General features: G+C 38.0%; 1 protein-coding gene across 2 annotated transcripts in view; it reads left to right on the forward strand.

Moving 5' to 3' along the window:
• The window catches only part of CAAP1 (caspase activity and apoptosis inhibitor 1), a 59296-nt gene that overhangs the window by 33083 nt on the left and 1907 nt on the right, over positions 1 to 24306 (forward strand). The gene's annotated exons all lie outside the window — the stretch shown is intronic.

Below are 24306 nucleotides of genomic sequence, written 5' to 3' on the forward strand. Positions count from 1 at the left end.
GCAGAATTTTTTTTAAACTGGTCTATGTCACTAATGCTTAATTAACAAAGTGAAAAAAAAGTTAAATAATTTTGTGCTTTATCCAGCTTATAGAGAGAGAGAACAAAGTCTAGATATTCTGTAATTTTAACTTATATAGTGTTGGGTTTATAAATATTTCTGATGGTCTTGAGAATTCCAATGATTTCAAAAGTTCTGTTTTGTTAGCCTCCTGTTCAACTAGATAAAGTTACATCTTTGTATTCATACTACTTCGGAGCACCCTCCACAGATAGAAACTCTGATTCGTAGTTATCATTTACATTGATTTATCATATATAAACACTACTCGGCACACATCATTTTTATAAAATGTAGTCCTAGTCTTATAGCTCTTGTAGTATCATGTATATGTGTAACTAGACAGCATTGCTGTTGTTTTTGCCTTTGTTTCCATTGTTTGCATAAAATGAGCAAGCTGTGTAGATCATACCACTAGAACATCTGTGGAGAGAAGAATGTTAGGTAAAGGACAGAAAAAAGCTAGAATGGACAGGCTGATCCTAGTTCCTAGGGAAAAAGGAATGGAGACCTCATTGTACAAAGTAGCTAGTGCTGCCCTATAAAGGAAGGTCTTTTCTGCTCCCATGTTCAGGCACCTGGAGCTCTTTACAACTCCCTTCCCAGTGTCAACCTGTTTCACTTTGATTTTTCTTATGATAACTTAAGTAATTTGAAAACTAACCGTACAGGCAAAGACGGGGAGAAAAAGGACTCAGAGCAGCCAGATACCACCAAGTTTTTATACATAAGAGGTTTTATAGACCACTTTTAGGTTCTCACCTAGGCATCAGAACTGTCAAAAACACACTGTCATCAGTAAGTGACAGTAAGCAAAGGTGAGAAAACATAAGACCAAAGCATAGCAGTACCATTGTACAGTACAGTTGTTGTGACTAACTTTGTAGAAAATGGTTAAATTGAGTTTCAGTTCTTTTTTTACAGAAAACAGGGAAATAAGTCTTTTAGAAAAATGTCTATGAAAATGGTTAAAATATAAAATGTTTTATTGCATAATGGGATGAACATGAATTATCTAGATGATTCAATTATGTAGAACATGTTCCAGATAAATATTTGTATAGCTGAAATATGAACCAGCTAGCAAATAACTTGCTTGGAAATAGGAATTCTGGTAAGCTCGATAAAAATTACTGCCTTTTGCCGAGGCTGGTGTGGCTCAGTGGATTGAGTGCCAGCCTGTGAACCTAGAGGTCACCAGGTTGATTCCCAGTCAGGACACATGCCTGGCTTGCAGACCAAGTGCTAGAGGCAGCTTATCAGTGTTTCTTTCCTTCTCTTTCTTCCTTTCCTCTCTCTAAAAATAAATAAATAAAATCTAAAGAGACTATTGCCTTTTCTCTAAATGAATTAAAATGGCCTATTCTTAATATGCAAAACTTTCAAAATTGATTTAATATTTTCTCTTTTTTTTTTGCATAGCAAGCTATCCTTGCTCATAGTGAGCTCAATAAAGACAGAATATAATGCTCCTTGTGAATGCATTGTCATTTCATTTAATGGCTTGGTCGTTTAAGAAAATTCACTGAAGCTTACTTAGTAAAGTAACCCTTTGTTCAGTAGACCAAAATATAAAGCAGCATTAAATTTTCTCTGCTGTTTCAGAATAAAAATAAATCTTACTATATGACCTATAATGGTGTATGATGCTGACAGGTTATTTAAATTACATTTTCAGTTTTTGTTTTCTAAAACATTCAAATATTGATAAATATTAACTGTGAGTTAAATTGAAATTGGCATTTCTTTGTTTAGTACTGGTTTCATTCATCTTGTTGATAGTAAATAACATTTGTGAAACTGGTTATGCTGATGATGAGTATCAGATTGTACACTAACTTCTATCACACTTTAGTAATGGATTAACACCTGAAGATTTACCTTGCTGTGCAAACATTATTTAAATGTAAATATAATCTACTGGTTGGTTGACTGGTCTTGTAGTAAAGTTCTGTAGTAAAGTAAAGTAGTAGTACTGTTGGGGTTATTTTCCTGAGTCGTTCATTTTTAGCAAGAGAGCAGTTGTAGAAGAAACATCATTTACAGCTTTGCTCTTCATCTTAGCACAGCTGTGTTTGTGTGCACATGCACGTGCACATATGCAAGCCTGAGATCTTGTGTTAGTTTCTAGATAATTCGAAGGCTTGTGTTATTGAAAAGGTTTAGCTCAACTTTATTTCTTTTTTAATAGTATTTTTCCATTACCATTTATTCCCCTTTTACCTCCCTTACCTCCAAATAGTCCATGTCCATGAGTCCTTTTTCCTTTTCGTTTGATCCCTCCATGCCCTAACTGCCCTCCCCAACTAGAGCTGTCAACCTGCTCTCTATGAGTCTGTCTCTCTTTTTCTTGTTAGTGCAGTTTTTTCACAAGATTCCACATATGAGTGAAAACATGCAGTATTTGTCTTTCTCTGACTGGCTTATTTCACTTAGCATAATGTTCTCCGGGTCTATCCATTGCTTTCGCAAAGGGTAAAATTTCCTTCTTTTTTTTTTTTTACAGCCGAGTAGTATTCCACTTTGTAAATGTCCCATAGTTCCTTCCTTCATCCACTCATCTACTGTTGGACATTTAGGCAGCTTCCATATCTTGACTATTGTAAATAATGCTACAATGGAGATAAGAGTGTTTATGTTCTTTCAAATTAGCGTTTTGGGTTTCTTTGGATATATTCCTGGAACTGGAATTGTTGGGACAAAAGATACATTCATTTTTAAGTTTTTGAGGTACCTCCATACTGCTTTCCACAGTGGCTGTACTAATCTGCATTCCAACCAACAGTGCAAAAGGGTTCCCCTTTCTCCACATCTTCGCCAGCACTTGTTTGTTGATTTATTGGTGGTGGCCATTCATTTAAAATAATAATGATTTTTATAACTTTTTAAAATTTAGTTATTTGTGCTGTAGTTTACCAAATGAAAACTACTATTTGTCAAAGGTATTAAATTTGTAGAAAATATTTTTAAAATATCAAGTCTCTGCTAATGCTCATGAGTTTTTCTGTATATTTATCTGTAAACAAATTAGCTTCACTCAGTAATATTAAAATAAGTCTGTATTTAAATTGTTGCTTTATAGTTTACAACTGGGGGATATGTGTAATTTTGAAAATTATTCCCCTTTGTAACTTCAAGAATTAAGTTCTTGGGTTTGCATTCCTTCTTGAAATTTTTAGGAGAAATTTTTTAAACTATAAATAGGAAATAACCTAAGTTAAACATGAGTATTTAGGTTGAAGATAAAAGTTGACATTTCTTGAAAATATTTGAAAGACTGTCAAATGGAAGTCATTAGGCTTGCTTTGTATTGCCTTAGAGAATAAAAATAGGGCCAGCAGATAGAGTTACCATTTGACTATTTCAAAGAGTCACAAATAACAAAATGCTGTGGGCTGCCTTCTAAAATATATTCCTATTGCTAAAGGTGATTGAACACATGTTACATACATGGCCACTTGGTGGCACTGTTGTAGAGCTGTTTGAAGCAATGTTTGGCTGTTTGGCCTTGATCTTGAAGTTCCTTTCTAGCTGTCAGATTTTGTAAATAGCAGTGCCTAGTGCAGTGTCTTCACTTGAGAAGAGTGCTTAATAACTGTTTTCCTAGATTGTTTAGTGGAACCAGAATCAAATATACAACTTTTTGTATCACTACATATTTTTTTAAATTCCATTAGTACAGAAGACGACTTGATTTAGTCTTTAAACCGTATGATGGTTCCTTGAAAGGCATACATTGGAAAATAATCATAAAAACAAGTACATAATCCTGTGGTATGTAAAATGATCAAAATCAATAAGACGTTTACTACATTTTACTCTGAATGTTCTACATTAGCTGTCTCAGGCAGAGTTTTTCTGTGGGTAGGCTCAAATTTTGCCACTTTCTCTGTTTCCATTGAGATAACATTGGTTTTAACAGTGATTTTCAACCTTTTTGATCTTATGACACACATGAAGTAATTACTAAAATTCTGTGGCACAACAGATGTGACAAAAAATTAGGGGTAATTTTGATTTATTCACACTGGATGGCTATTGTGTTAGCTGTTGTCATTTTTTTTATTTGACATTCTAATGGCAAAGAGGGCAGTGCCTCTGACTAAATACTTTAATATTACATGTTTTAAAAATTCTTGCAGCACACTGGTTTATAGCATTATATAAGTTTCAGATATACAGCATTATATATAATTTGATATGTTGTTTTTTTAAAAATGTAGTTATCTCATGTGATTATAGTTTGGCCTTCTAGTTCATGAGTTAATGAATTATCTTTGAGAATTATCTTCTTAACAATAGCTTCAAAAAATTGAAAAGTAGAGTTTAGTAGGAGAAAGATGTTTTCAGTGGCTAAACTGTGTGATGAAACTTTGGAATATTTTCTTGGACTTCTTTTAGCCTTTCAGGGCACTAGTCACCAAAGTGTGATTATATACACTCTAAGAGAATGAAGAAAGAAAACACTAGAGCTTATATAATAAATACATATATAAAGTTATATATTTAAATCTTTTTCTTTTAAAATTTCTGATTACATGTATATGATTTTAATAGTATATATTAGTTTATTAGTAAATAAAAATATAGTGTGGCAGATGCTTAAAATTGTTTTCACTGGTAGGTTTATTTAGATAGTGAAGTTGAGACCACTCTCTTAGGCTGTCATGAAGAACTGATAATGTCCATAGCTTACATTTATTAATTCTAAAAAATTAAATGTAATATGAGATTTTGCCATCATTTAGCAAAGATATTAAATGTAAACCTCTATGAAACTATTTCAATCCTCAAGGTGAAGGATAAATGCAAAAACCCAGTTAAATCCATTGCTTGTTGCTATTGTTACTGTTTTAAGGTGGTGCTGCACTAGGGGAGGCAAAGCTGGGTAAGCAGAGGGACTAGAATAAAAAGAAATTAATTTGCAGTTAAAAAGATGTTGAGTGTTGCTGAAAAAGAACTTCACAACCATACCTTAAGGAATAAATACAGTTATAAAAATTAAAAAGATAATGAGAAAAATATCATCAGAGGCTTTTGTTGCTTTGCAAAGATAGAATAAAGATTATCAGTTAATTAAGCAGCATTTGTAGGCCAAGAGTTTCCCATGCCTACCATGTATATATTGCTGAGGAAATCCCTGGATTGGCAAATGAACTCTATGCTGCTGCTTCCTCTGTGTATCTGAGTGTAGGCATGAGTGCTGGAAAGCTGTGGGGGACTGAAACGAAGGTGTTTACAAGGCTGTCTGGAGTTGGAAGCAGAGAAGCACATGTACCACTGATAAACTATGAGTCTAATTCCTTTCTTCCTAACCTTGTTTACCTTCTTGACTGGCTATAACACAGAATGCAGCTTCTCAAAATGAATTAATTTCTTTAAAATATTTTTAAAAATTTGTTCTGGGGAACTGCTGTCCACTTCAGCAATTGGTGAAGGGAAAAGTGGTATAACCATCAGTGCTCCTTAAGAATTTACATTTCTTCTCTCATTCCTTTGAGCTTTTCACAAGTTATTACCAGCAGGGACACCAAATGGGATCCTCCCGGCTTTTTAATTTGTCTCTTTCTATGAGTACTAGTTAAATGAAAGGGTGAAAATTACATTTTGTATGGCAGGTTAACCCATACTGTTTCTGTACCTTTTGAAGGCCCCTCTGTTGTATTGAAATGTGAGACTTCTCTAGATTTTTTTTTGTAAGTAATCCAAGAGGCTCTTGGATGCATAATGCCCTTCATGTTTTATCAAGAATGAAATTACAAAGAATTTGACTCAATATTTTGAGAGAAATATTTCCATTTTTAAAAAAAATTATACACATTTTAGCCCTGGTTGATGTGGCTGAGTGGATTGAGTTCCAGCATGTAAACAAAAGGGTTACAGTTTGATTCCCAGTCTAGGACACATGTCTGGGTTGTAAGCCAGGACCCTAGTAGGGGGTGCGTAATGAGCAACCACACATTGATGTTTCTTTTCCTCTGTCCCTCCTTTCCCCTCTCTAAAAATAAATAAATAAAATCTTTTTTAAAGAAGTACATGTATTTTAAACATTGTGATATATTTCAAAGGCTAGTAGACATACTCTTAGGGCAACTACCTTGGAAGTTACAAGCTCCAAACCTTCATCAGGTGTTTAGATCCTCTTTGGATCCTCTGTGCATTCCAGTCATTATGTTCTTGTCTAGTTCATTGAGAAAAGTACTTATTTGTATAGTGATGCAGACACCAGCTGGCAGTGTCTGCCGCATTAAGGATGAGACATGAGATACATTCACACAGACTACTGAGTCCTGTGAAGGAAAAGGGACCGCACGGCCACCCTATCAAGGGGAGGGTGTCTCGGAGCGGCCTGGCCACTCCCTCTAGGGGAGAATGCACAGATCCTTCCCCTCACAGGTTTTTATTAGAGTCAATTTGCACAGGAATACAGGTAAAGTTCATTAATCATTGTTAGGCAGTAAGGATCAAAAAATAGATGGCATACAAAGAACTCTGAGGGCCTATTCTGAGTCAGGGTCTGTTAGCTAAAAAGCTACAAAACTTTGAGGAAAAAACTCATTTCCTGCCCTGGTCTTTATCATTTAATTAAGAGCATTCTTAGCAAAGCAGGTTTCACAGCAATTTCTGTATTCTTTCTCAGGCCTGATCACCCGGGAACCGGCCCTTTCCAGCACGGGGGCTGCACTGCCCTCTGTCATTGTTTCAGGATTAAGTCAGGCAGAGGAGGCAAGACAGCCAAGAGATAGGAGACTTCTTGCAGACAGAATGAGGACTCAGGCTTTGTCAAAGCTGAGGGGTGAGGGTCCACTACCCCCTTTTGCCGTAGCCTCCCAAGTCCTTCCCTGGGGTCTCCATATGATTCTGCGTGTCTTAGGTCATCCCCCCCTTGGGGAATCTTACCCGTCATTGGCTAACTGATCAAGCATTGGGGGCCAGTTATGGAAAAAGGAGTGGAAGTGGCACTCCTGCCAGGGAGATAAGCTTTGTCTCCTTAGTGGCTTATGGTCTGAAGGTCACTCACTCAGCCTTAGCCATGAGGGGGTTACAGCTCCTGAAACCAGGCAGGGTGGTTCCCAACAGTATAGAAGTGCAACTACTAAAGGAATAGTAAACATTAGGCTTGGAATTAGGTTTTGTTCTCAGTTCTTGACTTTTTTACACATCCTATACTGTAGTCTTTGATTTAATTAGCAGTTTTGGTTATCACAACATATAGTTGACACAAGTTGAGCTTACAGATAGCAGACTTTAATTCTGAAAAAAATTAATATTCCTTAATTTTTTGAAACAGCTTTAGGCCTGCAAAAAAAATTGAGTGAAAAGAAAGTACAGAGTTCCTATATACTGACTTACCTCCTCTTCTCCCAGTTTCCCTTATTATTTATCTTGCTTTATTGTGGAAAATTTGGTATAATTGATGAGTCAGTATTAATACATTGTTATTGACTAAAGTCCATTGTTTACATTAGGAATCATTCCTGTTTTATTTTGGGGGGGTTTTGATAACCATATAATAACATGTATCTACCATTACAGTATTATATATTGAATATTATATTCAACCATTCATCTGTCCCACTTACCCTCCTCCACACTCCTGGCAAACACTTATCTTTTTACTGCCTATTTTTGTCTTTTCTGGATGTCATACAGCTAGAATCATATAGTATGCAGTCTGTTTAGATTGTTCAATGTGCATTTGAGGTTCATCCATGTCTTTTTGTTGCTTGATAGCTCATTTCTTTTGTTGCTGAATAATCCTCAATTGTCTGAATGAATGTAGTACAGTTTGCTTATCCACTCACCTGTTGAAGGACATCTTGTTTGCTTCTAAGTTTTGACAATCATAAATAAAGCTGCTGTAATCATTTGTATGCAGGTTTTTGTGTAAATATAAATTCTACTCTAGGTAAATACCAAGTTTGGTTTAGTAAGAGACTGAAAAACTGTCATCTTTCAAAGTGCTACACCATGTTACATTCCTACCAACAATGAATGAGAGTTCCTGTTCCAAATTCTTGCATATGGTACTGTCATTATTTTGGATTTTTGTCATTCTAATAAGTGCATAATGGTATCTAGTTTTATTTTGCAATACCCTAGTGACATTTGATGTTGATTATCCTTTCATGTTTCTTGCCATCTATATATCTTATTTGGTGACTTGTCTCTTCAGATCTTTTGCCCATTTTTAAATTGTGTTGTTTGTTTTCTAATGGTTGAGTTTTTTAATTATATTGATTATGCTATTAACAGTTGTCCCAAATTTTTTGTCTTTGTCCCCCAAACCCAGCATCCACTACTCCCTCAGGCCATCCCCACACTGTTGTTCGTGTCCATGGGTCATGTGTTTAAGTATTTTGGCTACTCCATTTCCTATACTGTACTTTCTATTCCCATGGCTAATCCATTACTACTTGTCAGTACTTCTTAATCCCCTCACTTCTTCACCCATTCTCCTCCACACCCCTCCCATCTGGCAACCATCGAAGCATTCTCTGTATCCATGATTCTGTCTCTGTTCTTGTTTCCTTAGTTTGTTTTTTAGATTCAGTTGTAGAGAGATATGTATTAATTGCCATTTTACTATTCATAATTTTTATCTTCTTTTTCTTAAATAAGTTCCTTAAACATTTCATATAATAATGGTTTGGTGGTGATGAACTTCTTTAGTGTTTTCTTGTTTGGGAAGCTCTTTAACTGCCCTTCTATTCTAAATGATGGTTTTGCCGGGTAGAGCAATCTTGGCTGCAGGTCCCTGCTTTTCATGACTTTAAATATTTCTTGCCAATCCCTTCTAGCCTGCAAAGTTTCTTTTGAGAAATCAGCTGACAGTCCTGTGGGAACTCCCTTGTAGGTAACTAACTCCTTTTCTCTTGCTGGTTTTAAGATTCTCTCTTTTTTATCTTTAGCCTTTGCCATTTTAAATATGATGTATCCCGGAGAGGGCCTCTTTGCATCCATCTTGTTTGGGACTCTCTGTGCTTCCTGGACTTCTATGTCTATTTCCATCACCAAATTAGGGAAGTTTTCTTCCATTATTTTTTCAAATAGATTTCCAATTTCTTGCTTTTTCTCTTCTTTTGGCACCCCCATGATGGTAATTTTGGAGTACTGGAAGTTATTCCAGAGGCTGCTTACACTATTCTCATTTGGGGGGGGGGGGGGTTCTTTTTCTTCTTGTTGTTCTGATAGGTTGTGTTTTGCTTCCTTATTTTCCAAATCATTGATTTGATTATTGGCTACATGCACTCTACTGTTGTTTCCCTGTAAATTGTTCTTTATTACAATTAGTATATCCTTTGTTTCTGATTGGATATTTTTTTGCTGTTGAGGGCCTCACTAATTCCCTGGGGCATCCTTATAACCAGTGTTTTGAACTCTGTATTTGATAGATTGCTTAACTCTCTTTTGTGTAGTTCTTTTTCTGGAATTTGGATCTGTTCTTTCATTTGTGCTGTGTTTCTTTGACTCCTCATTTTGGCAGCTTCTCTGTGTTTGTGTCTATATATTAGGTAGAGTCTCTCTGACTCTGTGTCTTGGTAGCATAGCCTAATGTAGTAGGTGTCCAGTAGGGCCCAGTAGCACAGCCTCCCATATCACCCAGCCTGGGTACATGATGTGTTCCCTCGGTGTGGGCCGACTATACCATTCTCTTGTAGTTGAGCCTTGATTGCTATTGGCAGGTCAATGGGAGGGATTTACCCAGGCCAGTTAGTTGCAAGGAGACTGGCTATGACCACTGACCACCAGCCTCTGCCCTGCGTGTAGGATCAGCTGTGTTGGGGCAGAGTGTTGCTCCAACAAGGTTTATAGCTGTCCACTGGGCATACAGGCTCTGGGGTTTCCCTGGTGGTTCAGGCCAAGGTCAGCCCTTACTGTGTCTGTCCAGGGCCACCTTGCATGAGCTATAAGGCAGTCTGAGATGGCTGGTACTTGTGCTGGGCTTAGAGATTCCCAGGTAAAGCCAAATTGTGAATCTAGGCTGGTTGCTGCTAGTGCTAAGTCTGGGGCTATTTAGCAAGAGGTAGGGGGTAAGGGGTGGTGCTCACTGAGGCCAGTTATTGTTTGTTTGAGAGGATTTAGTAAGTTGTAATGCATGAGCCCAAATCAGCCATTCATATGGAAAAATCACTATTAATAGTTTGAGTGGGCCAGTAAGTTGGATGGGAGGGAGTCTCAGGGAATCTCCAGGATGGGGCAAACAGTGTTAGGTTCATGGAGTCTCAGATATGACACCTGCCTGCAACCTCTGTGACTCTGTGCAAGGAGGGTTTAAAAAAGGGACAATGGCCTCTGCTCACCTTTCTGTCTAAGAGAAAGCAAACAAATCCTCCAGCTCCTGCCTTGATATGAGCCATTTCAATTCCTTCCCATATGCCACTAGTGCCTTTCAAGCTGCTACATGGGTGGTGGAGCTCAGAGAGAGTCTGCATAAGGCTGTGTGTGGTTCTTTAAGAGGAACTGCTTGGGACTCCAGAAATTTTGTCCACCAATCTGCTGGTATTTGCAGCCAGAAGTTAAGTGGACTTATTTTCCTGGCACTGGAACCCTGGGTTTGGGGGCCTGGTGTGGGGCTGGGACTCCTTGCTCCTGAGATATCCCTCCTGAACTTTTACCCACCACTTGTGGATGTGGGACCAGCATCTTTACCCCTCCTACCTGTCTGGATGGATGTGATTTCTTTAATTCAGTAGTTGTCAGACTTCCATTCAACTCAATTTCTGACAGTTCTGAGTGATGGTTGTTCTACATTTTAGCTGTAATTTTGATTGATGTGGTTGTGTGAAGAGGTAATTTGTGTTTACCTATACCATCATGTTGACCCATAGTGCCCTAATTGTTGAGTTTTGACAATTCCTATTTAGTTTGGATGTGAATCCTCCATTAGATGTGTTTTATAAATGTTATTTCAGTGGCTTGTGTTTTCATTCTCTTATTTATTCATGTTTAACACATACTTTTTAGTTCTGTGTCTCCTACATGTTACACTTATTCAAATGGGTTTAAGGGACCTATGAGAAGACAATATATTCAGCCTGAATCAACATTCTGATCCATGAAGCTTGTGGTCATTCTGATTCTTTTAAGATCTGGGAGGCTGAACAGAATGTTTAAATGTATAGATTTTCAAAATGTACTCATTTGATTTTTGGTTCTGCCATTTTAGTTTTGTGGATGAGGACAAGTTACTTAAACTGTCCCTCAGTTTCCTCATTTATAAAACGGGGATGATGAATATGAGTGTCTATTATTATTTTGGCATACTGATTAAAAAGTTAATACATGTAAAGTTCTTTATAGAAGAACTTAGTAATAATAACTGCTCAATAAATATCACCTCTTGTTATAATTATTTCTACTGTCATTATTGCTGTAATTAACTTTTTCTGCCTCATCCCCTCGAGGTCATCCTGGCTATCTCTAATTAGTAAATTTGGTTCTGTACTGAAGTGTAGACTGTCTTTATGTAACTTCTACTCATTTTTCCTCTTGTGTCCTCTGGAATATAGAAAATGAATTTAATGCCTCTTCTAAATGATGTCTCTTTGAATTTTGAAGTTGATCCCTTGTTATAGCATACTAATTTTTGTTTTGTGCTAGGCACCAGGGATGGAAAGATAAGTAAAATGTGGCCTGATTTGGAAAGAACTTGTCTAATAAAATAAAACAGATATGGAATTAATCTCTTATATACACCGGCATCTGAATGTACATTTCTTCCTCCTTCCTATTAGAAAGGATGAATTATTTGAAGCTGACCCTGGCCCCACTATTTGTGTAGTTATGACATTTCTCTTTGGTACCTGGATGTTTCTTCCCCTTCCCTAATTAATGCACCCCTCCCAAGTGAACTCTTGCCAGCATCCATTTATTGGCCATTGCTGAGTCCTCTTCTTAACCTGCTAGCTACATTTAACACCATTGATTATCTGCCCCATTCTTGACATTGCATTTCTTCTCAACCCCTTTGCATTATGTTCTCCTGTACTCATCTTCTAGAGGGTGAGTGTCCCAGGGTTTACTCTTTGGACTTTTTCTCTTTTCTGCATTTCAGGTGGTGATTTTATGTAGTTCCTGGTCTGGCAACTGCAATTTTATATCTGCAATTCACACCTCATTCCAACACTTATATAGCCACTTTATTTTAGATGTTGAATAAGCGCTCTTGAAAGTTAATACATCCCGACTTGGGGACTTCTGGCCAAGATGAAGGCGCAGGTAGACAAACTGCTCCTCCGAGCACAACCAAAAGAAGGACAACAACAAATTTAAAAACAAACAACAACCACAACTGACAGAAAATCAAATTGTATGGAAGTCTGACAACCAAGGAGTTAAAGAAGAAACATTCATCCAGACTGATAGAAGGGGTGGAGATGGGCAGCAAGGTGGGGAGGACTCGAGGCAAGGCAGTGGCTGGAGGACTGGGTGGTCCCACATTATGGTGCAGATAAACTGGGAGGAACAACTGGGGAGCTAGACAGACCCTGCAACCCAGGATTCCAGCATGGGAAAATAAAAGCCTCAAAACCTCTGACTGAAAACTCCTCTGGGGGTTGAGGTAGTGGAAGGAACTCCTAGCTTCACAGGAGAGTTCATTGGAGAGACCCACAGGGTACTAGAATGTACACAAACCCACCCGCCCAGGAGTCAGCACCAGAAAGGCCCAATTTGATTGTGGGATGAGGGGAAAGTGACTGAAAATGGGCAGAGAGCACAACGAGCAGCATTGTTCCCTCTTGGACCCCTCCCCCACATATGGTGCATCACAAAGCAGCAATGTGGGTTGCCCCACCCTGGCTCCTAAGGCTCTGCCCCTTACCATGTAATAAGCATGCTGAGACCCAAAAAAATGGCCCAAATGAAAGAACAGATCAAAGCTCCAGAAAAAATATAACTAAGTGACAAACAGGTAGCCAACCTATCAGGTGCACAGTTCAAAACCCCAGTAATCAGGATGCTCATAGAATTGGTTGAATACAGTCACAAATTAGATGAAAAAATGAAGGCTATGCTAAGTGAAATAAAGGAAAATGTACAGGGAACCAACAGTGATGGAAAGGAAACCGGGACTCAAATCAATGGTGTAGTCCAAAAAGAAGAAAGAAACATTCAACCAGAACAGAATGAAGAAACAAGAATTTTAAAAAAATAAAGAGAGGCTTAGGAGCCTCCAGGACAAATCTAAATATTCCAATATCTGAATCCTAGGGGTTCCAGAGGAAGAAGAGGAAGAGCAAGAAATGGAAAACTTATTTGAAAACAATGAAGGAGAACTTTCCTTTTGTGGCAAAGGAAATAGACTTCCAGGAAGTCCAGAAAGCTCAGAGTCCCAAGGAAGCACATACTAAGGCACATCATAATTACATTAGCCAAGATTAAAGGGAAGGTGAGAATCTTAAAAGCAGCAAGAGAAAAGGAGACAGTTAACCTACAAAGAGTTCCTGTAAGACTATCACCTGGTTTCTCAAAAGAAATCTTACAATCAAGAAGGGGCTGGAAAGAAGTATTCCAAGTCATGAAAGGCAAGGACCTACATTCAAGATTACTCTGTCCAGCAAAGCTGTTACTTAGAATGGAAGGGCAGATAAAGTGCTTCCCAGAAAAAGTCAAGTTCAAGGCGTTCATCATCACCAAGCCCTTATTATATGAAATGTTAAAGGGACTTATCTAAGAAAAAAGAAGATCAAAACTATGAACAGTAAAATGACAACAACCTCACAGTTATTAACAATGTAACATAAAACAAAAACTAAGCAAAGAACTAGAACAGAAACAGAATCACAGAAATGGAGATCACATGGAGAGTTATCAGCATGGGAGTGGGAGAGAGAGGGCAAGGGAAGGTACAGGGAATAAGTAGCATAAATGGTAGGTAGAAAATAGATGGGGAGGTTAAGAATAGTATAGGAAATGTAGAAGCCAAAGAACTTTTATGTATGACCCATGGACTGAACTAAAGGGGGGGAATGTGGGTGGGAGAGGGTGTACAGGGCAGAAGGGAATAAAGGGGAGGGGAAATAGGACAACTGTAGTAGCATAATTAATAAAATATATTTTAAAAATATATCCCAACTTGGGGTGGTGAACACAATACAATATGCAAATGATATATTACAAAATTGTTCACCTGAAATCTATATAATTTTATTAAACAATATCACCCCGATAAATTCAATAAAAAAGTAAAGTTAATATGGCCCAGAATAAATTCCAGATCCTCTTCTGATACCCCCAAAGCAATAAATAGCAATTATATTCTCAGTGTCCAGGCCAAGAACCTTGGAATTATTCTTGAGTCCTTTCTTCTCTGTCAACATATCTTACCAGCTGTACTTTCAGAATATTCTAGTTCAACCACCTCACACATCTCAGCCATATGATTCTGGTGTTAATTTTATAGCATCCTAATCCCTCCATTTCTGTCGGTACTCCCCTGTAGTGTTTTTTCCTACACCGCAGTCTGAATGATTATTTTAAACTATAAGAATGGACATGTCACTATGTTACAGAACACACAACAAGGGGGGCCTGGGACAATATACTATTATTGAAAGAAGGCCCCGGGTCCGTTATGTCCGCCGCCAGAGGAAAGACGTCTCTCAATGCCAGAGATTTGTGAAAAGGAAAGGAAACGTTTATTTAATGCTATACAAACTTAAAGTAGTGACCTAATGTCTTTACCAAAATCCCGAAGTCCCTAAAAACACCCACAAACACACAGTCCTTCCTTCCTTCCCCCTTTGCCCAGTCCAGAGTATCGTATCTCAGGAAAGGAAATAGAAGTCCATGGCTTAGGCAGTCCTCTGGTTCTTCCCAGTTAGAACTCAATCTCGACTGGGAGACCTCCCTGTGGGTTCCCGGCACCCTCGGCTGAGTCGCCGGGATCTCTGCTAAAACCAGGTGGTGGTTCCCCCTTCTAAAGCTGTGGGGGCCCCACTCTGCCAGGCCGCGTGGTTCCCTCTCTCTGGGACTCGGGAGTCTCCACTCTGCTAAAGACGCATGGTTCTCCCTCTCAGGACTGCAGGAGTCTACACTCTGTCAAGTCCGCATGCTTCTCCTCCTCTCAGGGCTGCACATGGTTCTCCTCCTCAAGCGGCATGGTTCTCCTTCTCAGGGCTGTGCATGGCTCTCCTCCTCTGAGCTGTGCATGGCTCTTCTCCTCTGGGCTGTGCATGGCTCTTCTCCTCAATGGCCGCCAAGCCTGGGTTTTAAATTCCCCCGGCCAATCTTCCTCTGCAGCCTCATTTCCGACTCCTCCCACACTCGGCTTCACATGCCAGAACTGGTATCCTTCCAGCTTTACTGGGCTGCCATCATGAGTCTGGGCAGGTGTGGCCCCATGTCCTGGAGCCAATCCTCTCTGAGCTCCCACGCAGGCGCTGTAACGCAGGGGACCTGCCCCCCCCCCCCCCCCCTTACATCTAGGTGGGGAAGTTACTTCTGGGTGGGGAAGTTACTTCTGTTCCCCTGTCTTAGAGCTGATCACAGCTACTTAACATATCTATGCAACCAGCCAAAGACTATAGATATGTTAAACGACCACGCCAGAGCTTAGCTGCAAGGCTTTTGCTATGCTAAACAGCTCTCAATGGCCCTGCTCCATTTGTCCCTTCCCCCAACCCACACCCTGGGGTGGGGGATGGAGACATCTTAAAATCTCCTGGACACCTTAAGTTCTGGACCCCATTTCAAATGCCTATTTGGGGCCCCCCTCTTGGCTGCACCCTGTAACAACTATTCTTCTCAAAGTCTTCCAGTAGCTTCTCATATTAATACAAAATCTGAAGTTCTTCTGTCCTATATGCAGTAGTATGGCCTGTCACTCTCCCCCTTGCTTGCTGTTTCTTCCTCCTTGCTTTCCTCCAGCACTCCAAGCACTCTGTGTCCAAATCCTGACTTTCGTTCTTCCTGTTACCTGCGTGTTCCTCCCCTAGATAACCATGTGAGTCTTCCACACATCATTTAGATCCCTGATCAGATGTTACCTAATCTATGTAATTAGCACTACTTTTTTTTTTCCCAGAGCTTTTAAAGCTCTTAACAAACCTGGAGTTTTACTGGGAATTGATATCAGGTCTGCTGTACTATGTAGTCTTATAGAAGTCACCTTCTTGTGAAAACCAGAACTGTGTTTCAGTGTGTCTAGTTGACAGCATATCTCAGAATACAAATGGAAATCCATGAGTTGTACAAGTTTTAGTATCTGTTACTGCATTTTATTTAAATCTGAGATTTATACTCATTCATGCTAACGGTGTACTCTTATTTAGGTTAAGCTACTTGTCCTTTAGGATCAAACATCTCCAAATTGGTGAGGCCTTCCCTAACCTTCTTCTGCTAACTTCACCTCTTCTCTCAGTGCTGTCTATAAAAATAGATATGACCTAGTTCATAACACTATTGCCCGTCAGTTTACTTCTGTTATATCATAATTAATTGTTTTCAACTCAAGAAACATTTATGACTACCTAAATACTACTTTCAATGGTCTGTAGCCCCAAGTCGCTTCATTCTGTGGTATTTCTCTTTGTTTACATGTGACTGTCATCTTTAAATGGAGAACTTCTATAGGGTAAAGGATCATGTATGTCTCAGTGCTTGTCTATAGTGGGCACTTAAATTCCTTTGAATGAATAAGTGGATGAATAGATAACTAAAGAATCCCTTTGTTCTTTTCTACCTTATCCAGTGTGTAATAGAGGGGATGGAAGCAAAATAGAGTATTAGTTACTTTCACCCATTATTATTGTAGTTCCTACCCCATAGAGTGTATCACTTTAGAGCTTTTTTCTTTCTGGTCTTAACCAAAGGAGTCTTTTTGTTTGTTTTTCTTTTTTTTTAAATATATTTTATTGATTATGCTATTACAGTTGTCCCATTTCCCTCCTTCATTCCCCTCCACCCTGTACACCGTCTCCCACCCACATTCCCCCCCTTTAGTTCATGTCCATGTGTCATAATTACAAGTTCTTGAGCTTCCACATTTCTCATAGTATTCTTACCCTCCCCTATTTATTTTCAACCTACAATCTATGCTACTTATTCTCTGTACCTTTTCTCCCTCTCTTCTCCTCCCACTCCCCTGTTGCTAACCCTCCATGTGATCTCCCTTACTGTGGTTCTGTTCCTGTTCTAGTTGTTTGCTTAGTTTATTTTGGTTTTGCTTTAGGTGTGGTTGTTAATAATTGTGAGTTTGCTGTCCTTTTACTATACATGTTTTTTTTTATCTTCTTTTCTTAGATAAGTCCCTTTAACATTTCATAAAATAAGGGCTTGGTGGTGATGAACCTTCCTTTAACTTGATCTTATCTGAGAAGCACTTGATCTGCCCTTCCATTCTAAATGAAAGCTTTGCTGGATAGAGCAATCTTGGGTGTAAGTCCTTGTCTTTCATGACTTGGAATACTTCTTTCCAGCCCCTTCTTGCCTGCAAGACTTCTTTTGAGAAATCAGCTGACAGCCTGATGGGAACTCCTTTGTAGGTAACTGTCTCCTTTTCTCTTGCTGCTTTTAAGATTCCTTCCCGTTCATCTTGGGTAATGTAATTATGATGTGCCTTAGTGTGTGCTTCCTTGGGTCCAACTTCTTTGGGACTCTGAGCTTCCTGGACTTCCTGGAAGTCTTAATTTCTTTGCCAGATTGGCGAAGTTTTCTCTCATTATTTTTTTCAACTAAGTGTTCAGTTTCTTGCTCTTTTTCTTCTCCTTCTGGCACCCATATGATTCAGATGTTGGAATATTTAAAGTTGTCCTAGAGGTTCCTAAACCTCTCCTCAATTTTTAATTCTAGTTTCTTCATTCTGTTCTGTTTGAATGTTTATTTCTTCTGCTCCAAAGCATTAATTTGAGTTTCGGTTTCCTTCCCTTCATACTGGTTCTCTTTATTTCACTTTTCATAGCCTTCATTTTTTCTTCTATTTTGCAACCATACTCAACCATTTCTGTGAGCATCCTGATTACCAGTGTTTTGAACTCTGCATCTGATATGTTGGCTCTCTCTTCGTGGCTTAGTTGTATTTTTTCTGGAGCTTTGATCTGTTCTTTCATTTGGGCCCTATTTCTTTGTGTTGGCACACCAGTTATGTAGGAAGGGATAGAGCCTTAGGTATTCATCGGGGTGGGGCAGTCCACTTCCCTGTGTTGTGGGGGAGGGGTTTGAGAGGGAAAAATGCTGATTGGTTAGCTCTCAACTGGTTTTCCCCCCGCTTTTCATAAGCAAATTGGGTCCTTTTGGTGATGATTCTCAGGTGGGTGGGTTTGTGTACATTCTTGGATCCCACAGGTCTCTCCAATGAACTCTTTTCCTGTGAGGCTGGGACTTTCTCCTGCCACCTCAACCCCCTCAGGTTTTTATAGTCAGAGTTTTTTGAGGCTTTAATTCCCTGTGCTGGAATCCTGGGTTGTGTGGTCTGTCTCACTCCCCAGTTGTTCTTCCCGGCTTATCTGCCTGCAAGTGTGGAACCACCCTGTCCACCAGCTGCCCACTCTGCCCCAGCTGCCCATCTCCACCCCTCCTACCAGTCTATATGAATGTTTTTTCTTTAACTCCTTGGTTGTTGGACTTCTATACAGGTCAGTTTTCTGACAGATCTGGTTGTGTTTTGTTTTTAAATTTGTTGTCGTTCCTTTGGTGTTGCAAGGAGGCAAAGTATATATACTTATGCCTCCATCTTGGCCAGAAGTTCTAATGATACATATTTTTAATCCTCAGATATCCAGTGTTCAGAGTTCTGATTGTCCTATACCTTAAACTATATGTGGATGAATCAGGGTCTAGATAAGGTCCCTACTGCAGTTGGTTGATAGTAAATATCTTTTCTATATGCTTCTCCTTCTCCCTCCTCTTTCCTATCCTCCCTCTCTCCCACTCTTTGCTGTTTATTTGTTGAAGAAACTGGGTATATGCTAGTTGCTCAGTCTGAATATTGGTGGTTGCATTTCCATTTTTTTAAAGTATATAATCTTTATTATATTTTCTTTCATTACAATTTAGTCTCCTTAAACTCCTCTCCCCGCAGCAATCACCACCTTGTTGTCCATGGGTGATTGCATTCATTTCATTTAACATTCCTTTATTTTCTGTAAACTGGTAGTTAGATATAGTGACTTGATCATATTCATGCTCAATTTTTGGACAAGAATATTTAGAAGCAGTATTGTATTCTTTCATAAGGAGGCATTTATTACTTCTCTTTTGGTGTTGTCATGTTAATAGCCATTGGGATATATTGTCCACAGTGGCTGATAATAATACTTGTGATTCCTTGTAACTAGCTTTAGTTTGTAATCTAGATTTTTTCTCCTCTGGGCACTATTGAGAATTAAAAAGAAAAGAAGATTCAATATCAAGTTGTGGTATTTTCCTGGATGCGATGTAGGTTTGATATTACACACTTTTTCTGTGCGAAGACCTTCTTCACCTTAGATCAGTTTTCTTCTAGATTAGTTTTATTTTCTTATTTCTTTATTTTCCCTCTCCATTGTCTCGTTATTGCTTTCTGACTCGTTCTGTCACTTTATTCAAGTCTCTGCTCAGATGTTACTTTATCAGATCACAATAATCACTCTGTGGAGGCATTCTCCTACTACCATCTTCTTTTCCTGCTTCATTTTCTTCATAGCACCTGATATTATTTATTTCTACTGTCTCTCCTATGACTTAGATGTAAGGCAGGGACTTATTTTTATTCACTGCTATTTCCTTGATGTTTAAAAGTTTCTTTCATATAGTGGGCACTCAGTAATATTTGTTGAATTAATGTATTACATTGGATTCAGCATTTATCCTCATCTTTCAACTTGTGTTGCATACTTTAAATATATATATATTTTTCTACATTTTGAAAGTTTTTAACATTATCTTCCAGCAACCATTGAACATTTGCTTTTGATAACTGCTTATAATTTCTAACATTTCTTCTTCTCTGGATTTTTTTCATTGTATTGTGTACTTGTTTCATGGCTGCTGTGTCCACTTGTCTCTCTGAGGCTGCCAAGTAACCTTGCCTACCTCGCCTTCCCCCGCCCACCCGATAGGTTATCTTTGGATCCCTAAATTTCCTTTATTTCTTCCTTTGTTCATCTTGGTCGCCCGTTTCTTGAAGCTGAGTTTCTCTGGTCCTGGTTTATGCTTCTTCAGTAGTTGTTTGGATCCATTCCTCTAATAGATCTTTTTCTTTAATGTCATAAAAATAGCACTCCCATTAGAGTGTTTGAGCATGTGGCAGGAAAAGGGAATGTAAGAAGGGAGGCTTCAGATGGCTCACGAACTCTGAAATTAGTTTTAATTGCATTGCTCTACAGCTCACTCTTCCTTGCTTCTAAGACATTCTTATCTGTGGAGTCTTTGGCTGTGGTTTTGCTTTGCTCTTATTTTTCTGTCAATTTCATTCTGTCTACCTGTATTTTTTAAATACCCTGAAAGTTTTCTTTTTAGATGACACCCTTTCTCGTTATCCAATACCATGATTTTATTTTTTCTTTTTAAATTTTTTACAAGGTTATTATTACTGGAAATGATTGAAGAAATACATGATGTTCATAGAATGAAACTGGAAACGTTATTTTCTTCTCTCTCTACTTTTATTCCCCTACACAGAAGTAACCACTATTAATAATTTATGTTATTTTTAACATATATATGATTATCACTCGTTATCTTTTTGATTTGACAATATATCTTTGAATATTTTCCCATCATGCTAACTTACTAATTTTTTTCCAGATTAATAAAATTCCTGCTTTTTACTGCCTAAAATATATTATCTTATTGTTTTAATTTGCATTTCCTTGATTAGAAAGTTTTATTGTTCAGCATTTTCTCATTAATTTTAAGATGGGACAGACAATTAAAAAAATTTTTTTAAAGACTTTATTTATTTTTAGAAAGGGAAGGGAGGGAGAGAGAGAGAGAGAAACATCAATGTGCGGTTGCTGGGGGCTATGGCCTGCAACCCAGGAATGTACCCTGGCTGGGAATCAAACCTGGGACACTTTGGTTCCCAGCCCGCGCTCAATCCACTGAGCTACGCCAGCCAGGGCTAATTTTAAAATTTTAAAAAGGACAACTATTAAAATATATACAATGAAATGTCTAGATATATTTAAGAAATAACTAAAAACATGGACAAAGAGTAGAAACAGGTCAGCATTTCACATATATAGTATAAATCCTCAGGTATATTATAATTTTTATACTGTTATTTTAAAATACATCTCTTCTGTCACTTCAGTGGGTTCTTGGTAAGGAGAGGAATTAGATATGTGTGCTGAACTTGCCCTATTTAGCAGGAATTTAGACAGATATTTAATTATTCCATGTTCTAGGGTCTGACTTACTGAATTTAAGAAGCCATATCAAGAAGTCATAAACATGCAGTCACTTATTACCTATGTTTTCATTTTATGTATCAGAACTATGAGGGGGAACCCCCCCCCAAAAAAAAAAACAACAACAACTCAGAATTAATCTTCTGGAGGACTGGTTCCTTGTAGTACAGGCTTCTCCCACTAGGTGAGTGTTCTAGGAACCCATCTGTATCAGTGTATTAGCTGGCGTTGTTGTGAGAGGCTATGTTTGACTTCCATGAATTGTTTTTGAACACATCTTCCCATTTCTTGATGGGTGAGTTTTGAGCACACCTGCCCACACCATGCTGAGTGTTCGGCAGTTTTTGACCAAAAAAGGCATGACCCCTATGCCCCACCCTCCCTATTCACCTGATATTGCCCCGGGTGACAATTTCTTTTGGCTTCCCTGGATTTAAAAAGTCCTCAAAGGGAAACATTTTGCCATTGTGGAAGTGGTGAAACATAAACTAGCTGAAACACTAAAAGACATCAAAATTGACAGGTTCAAAAACTGTTTTGAGCAGTGGAAAAAATGTCTCAATAGGTGTATTGAATCAAATGAGGAGTACTTTGAAGGTGACTGAAATTTAAATTTGTAAGAATGAATACACAGTTTTGTATAAATACATTCTGGGTTTTTTGGGTCCCCCTTGTATTTCTGATAGCTTGAATTATTGACAAGTAGAATCTTATATGCCCTATTGAGGTTTAGTTGGACTTTAGAGATATCATAGAACAATTTGCCTTAATGTTTACAAACTATGTAAGGTAAGGGATTTGCCTATAATCACATATGTAATAGCAGAGGAAGGTTTAGGACTCAGGTATCCCAACTTTCTGATGCTCCCGCTCTTCCCACCCACCCATTATATTATTTTGCTCTTCGTTGACAAGGTACAATTTCTAGTCTGAAGAATAATCACATTTTTTTCAAAAACATATGTTTTAAATTCTTGTAAACAGACTGCAGATTTTCATTCAGAAATGGTGACTACAGATACAGAATTTTATATTAAAGCCTGCTAGGCATGAAAATTAACTTCTTGAAACTTAGGATTTTTTTAAATGTACTTTTTTTATTGTTGTTCAGTTACAGTTGTCCCATTTACCCCCCATTGCCCTCCTCTGCCCCATCCAACCCCTGCTCCTAAAGACAATACCCACCCCATTGTCCTTGTCTATGAGTCTGTTGTACATGTTTCCCGGTGTTCCCTCCCCTCTGGTCCTTGTCAGTTTGTTCTGTATTTCCATGTTTCTGGTTCTTTTTTGCTCGTTTGTTTTGTTGATTAGGTTCCATTTGTAGGTGACATCATATGGTATTTGTCTTTCACCGCCTGGTTTATTTCACTTATCATAATGCTCTCCAGTTCATTCCACACTGCTGCAAAGGGTAGGAACTCCTTTCTTTCTGCTGTGTAGTATTCCATTGTGTAAATGAACCGCAGTTTTTTGATCTATTCATTTCCTAAGTGTCCATTTACTAATGGACACTTAAGTTGCTTCCAGCACTTGGCTCTTATAGATAGCACTGCTACGAACTTTGAGGTGCATAGGTTATTTTGAATTGGTGTTTCAGGATTCTTAGGGTATAATTCCAGCACTGGAATTGCTGGGTCAAAAGGCAGTTCCATTTTTAATTTTTGAGGAAATTCCATACTGTTTGCCACAGTGGCTGTATAAGTCTGTGTTCCCACCCACAGTGCACTAGGATTCCTTTTCTCAGTCTTGCCAGCACTTTCTTAAATTTGTTTTTGTCTCACATCAGAATACTTATATAAAGCATTATTTTTTACATAGAAGGCTATTTGGAAATAAACAGCCATTTGGGAACACTTATTGCTTTGGAAGGATATGTAAAATATTCTTTGGCACCAAATAATTAAAATTGCAACCTTTTTTTAAAACAAGTTCTGTTTGTGGACACAGGTAATTTTTTATTCATTTTCCACTTTAACTTTGGAATAGAAAGTATTTTTTTTGAGTTATTAGGGTATAAAAGGATCATTCAATGTCAGTAAATCATTTATTATAAAACCAATGGAGTAGAATTGGTTATATTCTTCCTACACATTCTTTTATCAGAATTTTCTATTTCTCAACCTATTTTGTAAATAAGGTTTGTCTACTATAAATAAGTTAAGAAAGTTAACATTTTGGGGATCATAAATAATCTTTTTTAAAAGATTTTATTTATTTATTTTTAGAGAGAGGTGAAGGGAAGGAGAAAGAGAGGGAGAGAAACATCAGTGTGTGGTTGCCTTTCACATGTCACCTACTGGGGACCTGGCCCACAACCCAGGAAAGCCCTGACTGGGAATTGAACCAGCAATCCTTTGGTTTGCAGGCCTGAGCTCAGTCCACTGAGCCACATCAGCCAGGGTGGGATCATAACTTTCCAAACATATTAGAATTTAAAAGATAAATAAATTGGAGGTGTAAGTGAACACTCAGAGTTGTAAATGCCACCTGGATTTGAGTAATGTCCAAGACCACAGTGGTTGAGAACTATAATCTGCATTTATATTCATTTTCTTATCAGTTATAGAAGTTTTATAACAAATGCATTTTTAAAATTCATGTATTATTTATTAATTAAAATCATTTTAATGAAAAACTTATTTTATCTTAGAAAATGGCCTTAGGCATTCTCCTTTAATTTATTGATTTAGTACAAAGTGAAAAAGCATATGAAAAAATTTGGGATAATTGCAATGTATGTGGTACCCAGCTTACCAATGATATTTTTGCTTTTTTTTTTTTTTTTTTTTTTTTAGTATATAAAGCAAAGTGTTTTAAACTCTTTCTAGAATGGAATTTTACTTCAGTAATAAACAATACCCTATGAAAAGAGTTTCCAGCAACAATTTTCAGTTTGTAATGTAGAAGCTGC

Source organism: Phyllostomus discolor, chromosome 3 (genome assembly GCF_004126475.2).
Source record: "Phyllostomus discolor isolate MPI-MPIP mPhyDis1 chromosome 3, mPhyDis1.pri.v3, whole genome shotgun sequence".
Taxonomy (NCBI): Eukaryota; Metazoa; Chordata; class Mammalia; order Chiroptera; family Phyllostomidae; genus Phyllostomus; species Phyllostomus discolor.